This window comes from Hemicordylus capensis, chromosome 2, assembly GCF_027244095.1.
Source record: "Hemicordylus capensis ecotype Gifberg chromosome 2, rHemCap1.1.pri, whole genome shotgun sequence".
In the NCBI taxonomy this organism is placed as follows: domain Eukaryota; kingdom Metazoa; phylum Chordata; class Lepidosauria; order Squamata; family Cordylidae; genus Hemicordylus; species Hemicordylus capensis.
The window spans coordinates 249,362,051-249,374,813 of record NC_069658.1 but is presented as its reverse complement, the minus strand read 5'-3'; the positions used below and the strand labels follow the sequence as shown (position 1 = coordinate 249,374,813).

Sequence of the window (12,763 nt, the reverse complement as noted above, 5' to 3'; positions counted from 1 at the left end):
TTCCTTTTGCAGAGTCTGGCTTTGTCCAATTTGCTCCCTGTTACTCAGATGGATTGGGGGCAAAGGGGGGCTCCTTTCTAGTCCAAGCATAGAAAGCTGCCATCTACTGAGTCAGACCATTGGTCTATCTAGCTCAGTATTGTCTTCACACAGACTGGCAGACTGGCTCAGCTGGGAGATTGTTTGACTGAAGAGCTAAAGGTCTTTGGTTCAATACTGGGCTTTGGCAAAGTATTGGGAGGGGGATTGTTTTGGGGAGCACTTTTTGTCAAAACTGGCTGCCTTTTAGGGGCTTGAATAAGAAGGGACGGTTCATTGTGGAAGCCTTGGACAGAATGAGCAGCTCCTTCCAGCCAGAGTTGAACTGGCAGCCTAAGGATGCCTTCCAGAATATCCTACAGTCCTCTGCTCCACCAATCGGGCTATCAAAGGAGACACTGGATCCTCCTCTGAGCTGGGTGAGGGCATCACTCTGACTCACAGTGCTAAAAATGAGTTGGTTTGGGCGGCCCTCTACAGACGGCTATAGTAGTTTCTGTAGTGTAATGGTTATCACATTTACCTAACATGCAAAAGGTCCCTCGATAGCAACCAGGCAGAAACATGGCTTTTCCTCCCCCTTTGGGAAGCAGAGGCCGGCCAACCCAAAAGGGAGTCTTCTGAGAGGCAGAAAGACAGCCCTCAAGAAAGACAAAAAGACATTTTTAATCTTCCAGACTTACTTACTTACTTGATTACTTTTGTTTTCATTACAATCATGTTGCATCTCCAAAGAGAGCACCTTTCCCATGGCAATCCCTATAACATGGGAGCCCAGAAGAAAGCTTCTCCTCTCTTAGCATCAGGAGGGACATGCGACAGGTGGGGGGGTGGGGTCTTCTGCAAAATGGAAAGAGCAGGCACCATGTAGGTCTCATAATTTGAAGAACCTGTGTTTGTGATTCTAAATATTTCCTTGGAATATAAATTTTAGGCCTGTCCAGTTGTTCAGCTTGAAAGAGTCAGCCCCATGGCCCACATTCAGTTTCCAGTAAGGGAAGTGTGGGGTGTGTCAACTCTTGGTTTCCAATGCTTTCTAGCTTCAAGTGATTCACAAAGAATTTAGGTGGTAGGGGCTTTTTCAGCTCCTCTGTCCCTGGTAGTCTAGTGGCAGGATTCGGTGCTCTCACCTCCGTGGCCCAAGTTCAATTCCCGGCCAGGGAGGCAGAGGGTGGCTGACATTTTTAATCAACCCAAGAAGTCTTGAATTTTTGCTTTCATGAAAATTATTTTGCTGCTCCCATGGAAAATATAGCACCTTTCCTATAGCAATCCTCTCAACATGCTGACAGAAGACAGAGACCAAGTTAAGGCTTCTGTTCCCTCAGTATGGGGAGGATTGAGGAAGCAAAAGGTTTCCACTGTTGGGAATTGAACCCGATCCTTGGCAGTGAAGGTCCAAGGTTAGGGGTTCAATTCCCAGCCATTAATTGAAGGACAACTAGATCAGCAGGGACAGAGCTGAGCCTTTTCCACCTGGCTTCCCAATGAATCCACTGAATCTGCCAAGTACATACAGCACAGCTGAGTCTGCAGTCCCACCTCCCCTCTGGCTAAAAGATTCCCTGGCCAGAATTCTTCACCACCTCTGTCCGTGGTGGCCTAGTGGCAGGATCTGGTGTTCTCACTAATGGTGTGCATGGACCGGTCCGGGGCCATTCAAAAAGGCCTCCGGACCGGTCCGGAATTCGGCTGGTCCGACCCTGGGGGGGGGGAGTGTCGCTTTAGCACTCCCCCCCCGCCACTCTTCCCCCTCCAGTGCTGGACTTTGTTAAAACATTTTTGGGGTGGCAGAGTTCCTCCCTGCCGCCCCTGCCCCTGTCGTTGCCTGAAGAGCTTCCCAAAGTTCCAAGGAGTAGAAGCCGGCGACGGGCTCCGCATACGTCACAATGATGTATGCGGCGCGCGCGCTGGCAGTGGCAACGGGTGCATGCGTGCCGCGGTGGGCGCATGCGTCCACTGCCAGCTTCTACTCCTTGGAACTTTGGGAAGTTCTTCAGGCAACTACGGGGGCAGGGGTGGCAGGGAGGAACTCTGCCACCCCAAAAATGTTTTAACAAAGTCCAGCACTGGAGGGGGAAGAGTAGCGGGGGGGTAAGTACTACCCCCCGCTCTTAAAGCGACGACACTCCACCCAGTGCCGGACCACACCTCCATGGTTCCGTGCACATCCCTAGCAATCACTGCTGCAGCCCGGTTTCAATTCTCAGCTAGGGAAGGTTTTTGCTCATTCATTCTCCCCATGTGTCTATGCACACCACACACACACAAACTCACTTAGGCTCCATCTTCTGTCAGGGCATTGAAGAGATCACCATGGGAATGGTATCCATGCCTTTCCTGGAACTACCCTTCTTACTGTAGTAGCCACTGTGTCAGTCTCATAATCTGCAGCTCCTGCTTCTGCCTTTTATTTATCATTTATTAATTTTATTATTTAACATATTTTTATACCGGCCAAAACTTACGTCTCTGGGCGGTTTACAACAAGAAAAAAACAAAAGTAAAACATTAGTTAAAAACAAAACAAAACAAAATTAAAACAACATTAAAAAAATGTCAAGGAGGACAGAGGTGCAGTTTTTTCTGTGCAATGATTGTTGATTCAGGGATATGCTTTCAACTTCCAATACAAGGGATGGGGGAATATATATATATATATATATATATATATATATATATATATATTCCCCCCCACCCCGCCCTCACTCCCACTGCAGTGTACAGGCTTCAGGAAAAGTGGTTGTAACACCCCAGGGGCCTGCATGCACCTTTCCCTGGTGGTCTAGTGGTCAGGATTCAGCGCAGCCTGGGTTCGATTCCCGGTCAGGGAATATTTTTGCCAGAGGGGAGGTGGGTCGGCAGGCCCCACCGCTACTGTATTCTCTGTGCACACTCTCTGTGGAAAGCCAGGTGGCAGAAGCTCCCTTTTCTGCTTTGTGCCTCCTGGTCTCTCCTGACCTGCTCTCTCACCACTATGACCTCAGTTCATTTCCCAGCCTTTTGCTCCCTAGAGTAAACCTCCCCACACTGATGGAGCAGAAGCTCTTGTCTGGATTCTATCAGGCTGTCAAGAGGCTTCCCACAGGAACAATTCTGTATTTTCCTTCGGAGCAGCAATACAGTTGTAATGAAAGCAAAAACGTAATCCAACTCTTCTTTTGGGTGCTTTAAAATGTCATTTTGTCTTTCTGTTTCACAGCAGGCTCCCTGTCCAGTTAGCCATCTTCTGGGTGGAGAAAAAGCCACATTACTGCCCAGTTTTAATCTGGGGACCTTTAATTTAATTTATTCAATATGTATATCTCTAGGCGGTGTACACAATCCTAAGCAACAAATATAACACAAAGAATTAAAACAATTTCACAGGATAAACAAGTTAAAAACAATTTCATAGAATAAATACAATTAAACAGTTTAAAATTAATTTCATTTAAAAGCCTGAGAGAACAGGTGTGTCTTGAGGGTCTTCCTAAGAGCAATTGGAGATGGAGATGCTCTTATTTTGACAGGGAACTTATTCCAAGAGAAGGCCTAGTCCTGAGTCGCCACCAAACAAGCTGAGGGCAACTGCTACCAGACCTCTCCGGATGATCTCAATAGGTGACAGTGTTCATGACAACGCTGGCCCCAAGCTTTTACATGTTAGGCAAACATGATAGCTGCTAAGCTACAGAAACTCCAAATGCCTCCAGAGGGCTGCCCAAGCCAGCTCATTTCCAGCACTGTCGCCCACAGTGGAACCCTCACACAGCTTGCAGCTTTTCACACAGTTTCCACCACATGGCTTCATATCTGATCGCCCCTTAAGATCATCTGGAGTCTGGAGAGGTTCGTCTGGCAGTTACTCAGGGACGGGCCTTCTCTGTTGCTGCCCCTGGACTTTGGAATGTGCTCCCTGCTGAAAGAAGAGCCTCCCCATCTCTGGCAACTTTTTAAAAGGCACTGAAGACACATTTATTCACCCAGGCTTTTAATTAGATTTATGGTTTAAATTTTTAATGCTGGTTTGAAATGATTCGAATGCTAATGTTTTTAATGTTTGAATAATTCTACTTGTTTAGCTGATTTAGTTTTGATTTTAACTGTTAATTGATGTTAATTTTGTTTGTTGTAAACTGCCCTGAGCCATTTTTGGTGGGGCGGTATATAAATCAAACAAACAAACAAAATATCTGCCCCTCAAAAAAGATGGGCAATCCCAGCCCCTAGGGTAACATGCTTCTGGGAAGATTTGGGAAAGGTTGGCAGCTTGGTAGTTCTTGATGTTTTGCAAGGGTGAAGTAAGCTTGGAGTGGCCCTGGGATAAGGAATGAACCCCCCCACACACACTTCCTCTGCCCCCTACCCCGCTTGTCTTTACTGCAGAAGAACTGTAAGCACTGTCCCTGGTTCCAATTTCACCTTAGTGAACTCAATAGTGCCCTAAATCCAGAGATGGCTCATCAGTAAGGGCAGGAGGGTCTGTGCCCCCCTCCCACCATACAGACAAAACAAAACATACCAGCTACTAGAGAAACTCAAATTTACCAGTACAGGCAGCCAGCAAACCCTCCAAAACTCAGAGCCTCCTCCTGGCCTCTTGCTCCCTTCCTTGGTCTTATTGGCCGGCAGAGCCTGCTAATCAAGCTGTTCCAGCCAGTTTGATTCCTAAGGGACAGGAACTTTAAAAATATGGGTAAAAAATACACTTCCTGGTGGCTTCAGGGGCTGTATTTTCAACCTATTGTTTAGTTCCTGGAGTGGTCTATGCCAGGCCAGCGCCCACTAGGAATCAGACTGGCTGGAAGAGCTTGATTAGCAGGCTGTTCCAGCCAATAAGACCAAGGAAGAAAGCAACAGGCAAGGAGGAGAGGCTGGAGGAAGCTCCGTGCTTTGGAGGATTTGCAGGATTCTTGTAAGTTTGAGTTTCTCTGGTAGCTTGTTTGTTTTGTTAGGTGGGGGGGATGCAAGTCCTTGGTTTCTCCCCCTTGAGTTCTCTTTTCTGCCCCATCTTTCTCTTTTCCACCTGCCCCTCTTTTTCTGCTGTCTGCTTTTTTGCCTTTGGCCCCTGCCTTCTCCACCCATTCCCTGCACATTTTCTGCCTTTTGGCCCCTGCCTTCTCTCCCCTGCCTCCTTTCTGGTTTCTGCTGCCTCTCCACTTTCTGGTTTCTTCCTCTTGCCCTGCTTTCTGCTTCCCTCTTTCTGGTTTATTCTTTTTGCCTCTGCTTTTCTGCCTCCCTTTCCTCAATGTCGGCAGGCTCCGCCCCCCCCGCCCCAGCATGGAGGAAAGTAGGTGGGGAGCTCCTGCCTCCTGAAAGTAGGTGTGGGCTCTCCTCCACCCCCCCTAGCCCCAGTGCCCACCCGCCACCCCGCCTTAAGTGGACACCATTCTGTCACTGCAAAGGGTAAAAGAGATGAGCCAGGAAGAGCTCATAGCTGGGCAAAGATAACACCTTTTGAAGTGGTGGCTCTCTCGGAGATTTAGCAGGGGAAGAATACCTGTCCCTCTTCAGCCCAGTGTAGCATCTCTCCAGTAGCTCTTGCTGATTTCTCCTGGGTGTGTGCTTGAGACTGCCGCCCCATTTTGGACAGGGACTCATTTTATTGTATCTTTTGCTATTAGCAAACAGGGTAAAGTTGAACTCAACAAAAGAGGGTGTGTGTGTGTGTGTGTGTGTGTGTGTGTTTCCCTGGTGATCCAGTGGTCAGGATTTGGTACTTTCATCTCCACGACCTGGATTCAATTCCTGGTCAGAATTTTTAAAAAAAAATTGCCAGAGGAGAAGTGTGGGTGCTGATCTACCTGTGCTTTGCTCTGAGGGTTACCACACCTGTGCTGTGCCCACACCCACTGAGATTCTGGGTGGCAGAGGTTCCCACATCAGCTTTGTCCCTGGTGATCTAGCAGTTCCGTGGCCAGCCTAAAAGTCTTGGTGGGGGAATCACAAGAGTGTGTGTATGTGCGGGGGGGGGGCAGGTTATATGGCAACAGCTGAAGAGCCAAGGCCGCCTGCCTGCCCCCTTTGCCAAGCACCAGCCATGCCATTTGTTCTGCCATGTACATTCTCCCTCTCTCTCTCTCTCTCTCTCTCATATATATATATATATATATATATATATATATATATATATATTAGCATTTGTAAGCCCGTTATAATAACGGGCGCTAGCCTTTTATTTTCGTCTTTAAGTGTTTCTTATTTATGGTTTGTTTGTTTTTTACCTGTCTCTCTGTTTCTCTCTCTGTGTCTCTTTCTCTTTTGCTATTTGTCTTCCTTCTTTTTATCTCCTTCTTCCACTTTTATTTTTCCTTTTAACCTCTCTTTTGCTCCGTTGTCTCTCCGCCCTCCCAGCTGCCGAGACCTCTTCTGCCCGAGGCCACGTCCTTTAAACGATTGCATTAGCAACGTAGAGAAGGAGAGAGGAGCTTGCATACAGAGCTCCTCACTCCTTGCAGCCTCTTCCCGTACTGATGGCCGCCCGTGTCTGGGGCCAGTTTTCTCGGTGGCGGCCGCCGCCAGCAGGACCAGGCTTCTCGGCCGCCACCAGCGGGGCCAGGCTTCTCGGCCGCCGCCAGCGGGGCCAGGCTTCTCGGCCGCCGCCAGCGGGGCCAGGCTTCTCGGCCTCCGCCAGCGGGGCCAGGCTTCTCAGCCTCCGCCAGCGGGGCCAGTGTTCTCGGCTCCGCGCATGCCCAGAACGGCCCAAAAAGACACGGGCAGCACGGCCGCACAATGAAGGGTTTTATGGTATAGTGTGTGTGTGTGTGTGTGTGTGTGTGTGTGTGTATATATATATATATATATATATATATATATATATATATATATATATATATATATATATCAGGACAAAGATTACACTGATGAATTGGGGGAGGGAACCATTTACTGCTTACTGACAGTCATTTCCCAATATTTAAATACATATAAATAAAAGCCAGCACCCACCTCTTTTCACGCCTATGGATATATCATTCAGCTTTATCCAAAATCCAAGAGTGCCAAAATCCAATAGGCAAAATCCAAGAGGGCCAGTGTAATAGCATCATGTCATTATATGGACAAGAAAATTAGTGGAGCATACTTTTCTCTGCCATGCACGTGCCATCCCTAAATCCAATTTAAGGGCAACATCAGGAAAGAATGAAAATACAAGCTAGGAAAACTTGGAACTCTCCATGGAAACTGTTTGCTAGAGGCAAAAATGCACACTGAGTTTACCAGGTAAAAAACTCATTGTAACGTTTATTGCAGGGGTCCTCAAACTGGGTGTGACAGCTTTTGATTGTTTTCCCTATCTCCAAGAGGAAGATTGTAATCTCTAGTTAGCTAAATTTGCAAACCTTTCTCTATAAAGAATACAGCCAGGTAAGGAAGAGGGAGGTGACTCAGTCATTGGAGGGACTCCTGAGGTTCCTGGTTTTCAACAGGTTACTTTTGAGTTAGTTTGATTTTAACCCTCCTTGTCTTGACTCTGCCAGCAGTAGCTTTCCCGGGCTTATCAGGGCAGTGTAGCATACAAATGGTCTTCACTTCTGCAGTGAAAACACCTTTTGCTTCTGCTGGACGCTTTCCAGTCTAGCTGCTCAACAGCAGCAAAATGCTTCCGTTCAGGCAAATCACATTTGAAACGTAAACAGCAGGGGGAGCAGTCTCATGGAAACTAACAACCCGAAAAAACAGCAACTTCTTTACGTCGGATAGACAATGTCCTAAATTCGAAACGAGGCATTGGAAATGTGAACAGCACCCTGCTGTCCACGTAGGGACTGCGGTGTCACAACACAGGAAGTGTGGAAGCATACTTCCCAGATACGACCCCATTTCAGGGTCTAATCTGGAAAGTAGCCTTCCTTTTGCTTCTACAGTGGAACGCTGTAACATGCAGGGGCAGAAGGCATTTCTTGCTTTCTATGAAAATGTTCAGCTAGGGAGAAGCACTGAAAGCAGGTCAGCCCAGGCTGGTTTTTTGTTTGTTTGTTTGTTTGTTTGTTTGTTTGTTTGTTTGTTGAGGGGGGGGAGTACACCTCATGCTCCCCCCCCCACTCAACTCGATTTCTTTCAAGGAAATGTTTGCCTCCTAGCCTCTCCACACTGAGGGACTCTTGTCTAGCTTCCACCTTCTGTCAGGGCATTGTGAGGATTGCCACAAGAAATGTGCTAATATTTTTCTTTGGATCAGCAATACAATTACAATGACAGCAAAAATAATAATCCAACTCTTCTTTGGATTATTAAAAAGCTCTTTTTGTCTTTCCTGAGGGCTGCCTTTCTGTGTCACAGCAGGCTTCCTTTTTGAGTCAGTCACTCTCTAGCTCCTAGGGGGCCACACAAAAATGGTTTCTGACCAGTTTTGATCCAGGAGCCTTTTGCATGTGAGGCAAATGTGATAGCCACTACACTACAGAAATGCTTGGTGACTGCAAAGGGCTGCCCAAGCCAACTCATTTCCAGAACTATGGGTGTTTGTGGAGTCTTCATGCAGCTCAGAGGGAGGTACAAAAGAGTCTGGTGTGCGCTTTGATAATTCAGAAAGAGAACTATAATAGTGCAGGAAGACATCTCTAGGCTGCCGCCTTTGCCCAAGGCTCATGCAAGGAGCTTCCTTGTCTCTTTCTTTTGGGCTCCCAAAAAGCTGGCAAAAGGTACTTCATAAAACAGTGACCTGCCAAAGCCCAGGACTGAACCAGGGACTTTTAGAGCTTCAGTCTAATCCTCTCCCAGCTGAGCTACTTTGGCTGGCTGCATGAAATGGGCTTGCTCCATCCATCCACATAACAGGGGGCAAAGGGGACAAAGCCAGACTCCACAAAAAGAGTGTTTCTGCCTGTTTTCAAACTAGGGACTTTTCATGTGTGAGGCAAACATTATAATAGCTGCACTACAGAAACCAGGCCTGATCTAAGACTGTTTGTTCCATCTTCTGGCTGACAGTGCTCTTTCTGGCATCCGGCATCCTCTCTGCCCCTCCAAGAGCCTCGGGCAAGTTGACCGCAGAACTTGTGACACCCCTGGAAATTTCTGATGAAAGCAGGCACTTTGGTTGTTTTAGCTGTCTTGTCTGTGCCTCTCGAGTCCTCAGATAACTGGTTTCATTCCTGCCAGAGGAGTGATAGAGGCTGTGCTCTTTAGATGTTTCTTGCCAGGTGGAGGCAGAGTAGCCCTTTCTGTCTGTCTTGAAGGCAGCCTTTTTGTGTCTCGGTAGACAAAACTGAAGGCCTGTCAACTAAAAGAGAACTTGCTATCTACTGACTCAGAGACGGGGGCGCTGCTAGGTACTGGAACAAATCCAGGGCTCAGGCCCACCAATGCCCTTTTGATAATTAAACTCTATTGTGCCCTGCCCCACTCAGAATAATTATGTCTGGGTTTTTTAAAAGTCTCTAACATTATAAAACAGCATCTATGAAGATGGAAGAAGCAGAGAGCTAGGAGCTCTCTCCCATGCTCTGAGCAGGTGCCTCCACTGTTGTGCTTGCTTTCTGGAAGCAAAATCACAAGGGGCCTCTGCCCCATGGACCACTCGCTGAATGAGGCTGCAAGGAGGAACGATGCAGCCGCACACCCATGCTTTTTGGGAGAGTGCCAGTGGGGGGAAAGCAGCAGGGCAGGGATGGGCAGGAAGGAGGCACCCTCCCTGCCCCTTAAAGTAACCCCTCACCCTCCCAGGAGTACAGGGAATTGGCTCTGTGCACATCCCTAGTGCCAACTAACACCCAAGTTGCAAGGCTGAGCAACCTGGTGGTTTTGGGGGGAATTTTTATGTATTTTAGATTCTCCGGTGTTAACTAAATTTTTCTCATAATGAATCCCAATGTAGAATAATGTAACATCCAAGAGTCTAAACACATTCGATTCTCAGATGTTATATTGCTTCTTCATAGGGATTCACTATGAGAAAAAGTTAGTTAATGCCAGAGAATCGAAAATACATAAAAATTTCCAAAAAATATCACCAGGGTGCCCCACTGCTTTGCAGCTTGGGTGGTAGGTGGCACTCGTGGTGCTCTATCCCTATACCCACTTTAGAGCACCTAGGCACTACCCACAGGAAATAATGGGGCTGCTTTAAATCCCCATTATTCCCTATGGCAGAAAAACACAAAATCACTTAAAACTAACAAAATCCTAAAAAATCAACCATTTGCCCAATCACTTTGCAGTTTGGGTGGTAGGCAGCACACATGGTGCCCTGCCACCCAACCCAACTTGCTGTCTCCTAGCCCATTAAATTCAAATTCAAATTTGAATCAAATCTACTCTGATTTGAGGGCAGCAGATTCAAGTTCATTTCAAATCAGGCTGATTCAATTCAAACTCATATTGAATCACAAAAATCATTTCATGCACATCCCTAGATTTGAACTAAGGAGTTTCATATTATGTGACTGACATAGTGCCTATTACACTAAGAAGAGTGGTTCCAAGAAAGGAATGAGTGCCTTTCCCATGGTGATCCTTCCAATGCCCTGACAGAAGAAGGAACCAAAGTGAGATATGTGTGTGTGTAATGAATGAGCAAAAACCTTCCCTGGCCGGGAATTGAACCCGGGCCGCGGTGGTGAGAGCACCGAATCCTGCCACTAGACCACCAGGGACAGAGGTAGTAAAGATGTCTTTGCTGCCTAGCTTCTTGGTGAACTGCTTGAAGCTACAGAGCACAGGAAAATCAGGGCTGACACCCCACACTTTCCTGACTGGTTTCCCTGACTGGAAATTGAATGTGGGCATGGGGCTGACCCTTTGAAACCGAACAATTGGACAGGCCTAAAATTTATACTCCAAGGAACTACTTAGAAACACAACGTTAAGATCTGACAAGTGATGATCTGACAAAAGTCAGAAGTGACCAAGTTAGCCAAAATAAGCACCACCAGGGAAGGACTCAGAATGCCTCTGGGGCATCACAGCCAGATTTCTAGAAGCCCTTATGCTGTGGTGGAGCAAGAATCCCCCCCCACAAAAATCTATGGCCCCCTTTTCGTAAAGGATTCTCAGGGATTTCAACCATGGTCTCTGTTCCCTCTGCCTTGGCTCTGGAGCTTGTGGCCAAAACAGGGCACTTCCTTCTCTGGGACTCTCATGTTCTTAAATAATTATATATTGTTTTAACCATTTTAAATTGTTGCAATGTTTTAACTTTTTCTGTTGTCATTTTGTTTTAACTAATGTTTTAACTTTTTCTGTTTTTGCTTTGTTGTAAACCACCCAGAGACGTAAGATTTGGCCGGTATAAAAATATGTTAGACTTTCTTGTATCAATGGACTATGGAGGCTATATTAAGGATTAAACAGCAAGTGGATCATGGAATGGCAAATAGAATTGAGCCACGTGACCAAGTTTGTGGTGTTGGGCACCCAGGTTTTTAACATCAAGCCTGTCAGGTACCTTGGTAAATTACTGTCCCCAAATACTGTAAAGCTTTTTCGTACACCCGTTTAGATGCATTGTGTACAACTGTGCTTGAGGGAAGAATTAAGAAGGTTCCATATGCAGAGTGTCTATGTCCACATAACACAGGAAGTATTGAAAAAACAGCACATTTTTTGTTATACAGAAATTTTTATAATGACATTCATAGTTATTATTTGCTGCCATTTAAAAAAAAATATCCAGAGTGTTCTGATAAGTTTTATGTAAGTTAATATTTATCTCCTACAAATGATGTGCTATGTTATCTTTAAGTGTAGCAAACTTTTGTTTTACAGCAGGGAAGATTCAATAGAAGATAATTTGATTGGAATGTTTGTTATATTTTAAATGTGCTGTTGTTATACTTTGATTAGTATTATGCTGGTATTATTTAGTCTTTCTTCCTTTCCCTGGTCTGTGTAACCCTTGCTAACTGGGCAAAGAAGCACCTATTTAATGTGGTGATTCTCTTTATTTAGCAGGGGGAGAGTAACTGGCCCTCTCCACCCCCAGCACAGTACCTCCAGTGACTGTTGCTGGTGTCTATCTTATGTTTCTTTTTAGATTGTGAGCCCCTTAGGGACAGGGAACCATCTTACTTATTTGTTATTTCTCTGTGTAAACCACCCTGAGCCATTTTTGGAAGGGCGGTATAGAAATCGAATAAATAAATAAATAAAATTCTTCGGCTTCAAAGAGTCACATCCACAGCCACATTCAGTTCCCAGTCAAGGAAACCTTTTGCTCGCAGGGAAGTGTGGGGCGCTGGCCCTGCTTGTCCATGTGCTGCTGCTTCAAGTAATTCACCAAGAAACCAGGTGGCAGAGGCTTCTTCATCACCTCTATCCCTGGTGGTCTAGTGGTCAGGATTCGGCGCTATCACCGCTGCGGCCCAGGTTCAATTCCCGGCCAGGGAAGTTTTTGCTCATTAGTTCCCCCGTGTCCACATACATACATTACTCCTACTCCATCTTCTGACAGGCCATCGGAAGGATCACCATGGGAAAGGCATCCATCCGTTTCTTGGAATCATCCTTCTTAGTGTAGTGGGCACTGCATCAGTCTCATCATCTGAAGGTCTTGAGTTCGAATCTCATATAAGGCAGCTCTGCTTTTTAGTCCCCATTTCCAGTGGCAGAGCGAGAAATGCCTGTGTTCCGTCAGAGTGCAGAGGTGCAGTTTCATCTGGAATAGGATTATTGGTTCGGGAACATGATTTCCACTTCCAGTGTGAGAGAGCCCAGATTCAAATCCCTGACAAGCCCATGTGATAGATAGATATCTTTTCTCTCTCACTCCCACTGCAGTGTATGGGCTGCAGGGAAAGTG

The 12,763-nt window shown here is 46.4% G+C and overlaps 2 non-coding genes across 2 annotated transcripts; one reads left to right on the top strand and one right to left on the bottom strand.

Moving 5' to 3' along the window:
• Positions 1–10,548: 10,548 nt before the first annotated feature.
• On the bottom strand, positions 10,549–10,619 carry TRNAE-CUC (transfer RNA glutamic acid (anticodon CUC)). The gene has a single exon. It is a non-coding gene; the product is annotated as a tRNA-Glu (tRNA).
• A 1,660-nt stretch (positions 10,620–12,279) lies between these two features.
• TRNAD-AUC (transfer RNA aspartic acid (anticodon AUC)) lies at positions 12,280–12,351 on the top strand. Its single transcript has one exon. It is a non-coding gene; the product is annotated as a tRNA-Asp (tRNA).
• Positions 12,352–12,763: the final 412 nt, after the last annotated feature.